General features: G+C 43.1%; 1 pseudogene; it reads right to left on the bottom strand.

The window, feature by feature from the left end:
- Positions 1 to 1,644: 1,644 nt before the first annotated feature.
- Positions 1,645 to 2,113, bottom strand: LOC143393850 (V-type proton ATPase 16 kDa proteolipid subunit c pseudogene; annotated as a pseudogene).
- Between the last annotated feature and the right edge of the window lie 746 nt (positions 2,114 to 2,859).

Genomic DNA, 2,859 nt, shown 5'->3' on the forward strand with positions numbered 1-2,859 from the left:
GGAGAAATAAAGTGAAATACATATATATATATCATTTTACTGAATATTTGCAAATATTCTCAGTGAATTAATATATACTCTTTTTTAAATCATATAGTCCAAATACCTAATTGTGTGAAATCAAGTTCCTTTTCTACTTGTGCATTGTCAGTGTATAGAATCTGATTTTTGTGTGTGTGTTAATTTTGTTTCCTGCAACTGCTGCATTCATTTATTAGTTCTAGTAGTTAGTTTTGTAGAATCTTTAGAGTTTTCTATAGATAAGCTAATGTCATTTGTGAACAGAGATAATTTTACTTCTTCATTTCCAATTTGAATGTCTTTATTTTTTATTTTTTTTCTTGTCTAATTGTCTGGCTCAGACTCACAATGCTATATTGAATAGAGGTAGTGAAAGCAAGTATCTTTGTCTTGTTCCTGATATTAGAGGAAAAGCTTTTAGTCTTTTGGCATTAATTATGATGTTACCTGTAGAAATTTCACATATGCCATTTATTATGCTAAGATAGTTTTATTCTAGCTCTAGAATAAAATGTTGAATGTTTTTTTTTTTAATCACGAAATGTTGAGTTTTTTAAAAAAGAAATTTTATATTGAGATGATCCTCTGTTTATTTTGTTTGTTTGTTTGGTTTTTCATTCTGTTAATGTAGTATGTTACATTTATCAATGTCCACATATTGAACTGTCTTTGCATTCCAGGATTAAATCCCACCTGGTGATGGTGTATGATCCTTCCAAGGTGCTGTTAGATTTGATATGCTAATATTTTATTAAGGATTTTTGCATCAATATTTACTAGGGATATTGCTCTGTAGTTTACTTGTAGTGTCTTTGTCTGATGTCAGTGTAATGCTGACCTCATAGAGGAAGGAAGTGTTCCCTCCTCTTCAACTCTTTGAAACATATCAGAAGTTTAGATGTTAATTCTTTCTGAATGTAGAACAGAATTCTCTAGCAAAGCCATCTGGTCCTGAGGTTTTCTTTGGTGGCAAGTTTTTGATTATTGATTCTACCTCCTTACTAGTTATTGATCTGCTCAGATTATCTATTTCTTTTCTCTCTCCTCTCTCCTCTCTTCTCTCTCTCTCTCTCTCTCTCTCTCTCTCTCTCTCTCCCTTCACATCCGAGAACTTCACAGGACACAGCTAGGCGCCAGGGCCTGGTGGCTGGCATTCTGCCCCCAACGGACACCAGGCACAAGGGGAGGTTCCATCCAAAAAGTCTGAGCAGGGGGCCCCCCACAGGGCAACATGTTACCTAAAGAGTACTATATAACTGGGAGACGAGAGTTGCTCCACAGACACATGAACAAGTCAAATCTTTTATAAATAAACATCCAGTGAAGAGAAAAATGACAACTCTAATTCATCCTTATACACAGTGCACTCCAGGGCAGAGGGCGGGGGAGGAGGCTGGCATGCTCACTGGTCTGGGGCCTGGATGGGATATGAGTGGGCCAAATGTCCACAGCACGGGGAAGAAGGAGCCAGGCCGGGCAACAGATGATGGGCACTAGGACATTGCGCATTTACAAGACCAACTACGGAGGGGGCGGCTGCCCTAGCGTGTGCCAGGCTGTTCGTTCTGGAATGAGGAGGGGGTGGTCTTTACATCGTGTTCTGTGGCTGGTGAGCTTGAGGCACTACTTTGTGGAAAGTATGAAGGCCACCATGAGACCATAGAGGCCAAGCACCTCAGTGAAGATGAGGATCAGGATCATGCCCACAAACAGGCAGGGCTGCTGGGCAGTGCCCCGAACACCGGCGTCCTCCAACAATGCTAATGGCAAAGCCAGCTGCCAGACCACTCAGGCCCACGCTCAAGCCTGCACCCAGCTGGAAGAAATTCCTGTAGCGGTTAATACCATCATTCAGGGAGTTGGCGATGAGGACTGCCACCACCAGGCCGTAGATGGCGATGATCCCAGCCGTGACCACTGGGATAATGGACATCATGATCAGGTCCGGCCTCATGACTGACATGGCTGCAATGCCGGTGCCACTCTTGGCCGTGCCATAGGTGGCACCCGGGGCGCTGAAGATTATGGCAGACGAAGCGCCCATGACCGCCAAGGACGAAGCATACTTGGGGCTGTTCTTGGTCTCGGACATGTCTGCGGGCGGGGTGGGGCGGGGGGCGAGCTCAGTGGGTCCTGGCAAGGTGAAAAAACGGTGGCGCAGAAGCGAACCAAAGTCTCAGATTATCTATTTCTTTCTGTCTCAGTTTTGGTAGATTGTATACCTCTATTCACCCCTTTCTAAGAATTTATCCATTTCATCGAGGTTATCTAATTTGTTGGCCTACAGTTGCTCATAGTATTGTATTATAATCCTTTTTATTTCTGTGGCATCAGATCTCACTAAATTGCTAAGTTGCTGAGGCTGACCTGAAACCTGCAATTCTTCTGCCTCAGCCTCCTGAGTCAGAAAGATTACAGACATACACCACTGTGCCTGACTTTGGTTTGTGGTTTCACAGACTTAAGTCCATGGTTGGCTGGCTCCATTTCTTTAGGTCTAAAGTGAGGCAGAACATTATGGCAGAAGGGCATGGCAAAGGAATATTGCTCAGCTCATGGCAGCCAGAAAGCAGAAGAGAGAGGGAAAGCAGCCAGGGACAAGATTAAGTACTCAAGGGTATCCAGTGACCCACTTCCTCTAACCACACCTCATTTGCCTACTATACCACCCAGTAGTCCATTCAAATAATAATGCATCAAGTAGATTAATCCACTGATGAGGTTATAGTCCTCATATCCAGTCGCTTCCTAAAAGTCCTACCTCTAGACATTGCTGCGTTTCTCTTAACACATGAGCTTTTGGGAAACTTTACAGATTCAAAAAGCACTTTGTTTTAT

The sequence above is a fragment of the Callospermophilus lateralis genome, chromosome 3 (genome assembly GCF_048772815.1).
Source record: "Callospermophilus lateralis isolate mCalLat2 chromosome 3, mCalLat2.hap1, whole genome shotgun sequence".
Lineage (NCBI taxonomy): Eukaryota > Metazoa > Chordata > Mammalia > Rodentia > Sciuridae > Callospermophilus > Callospermophilus lateralis.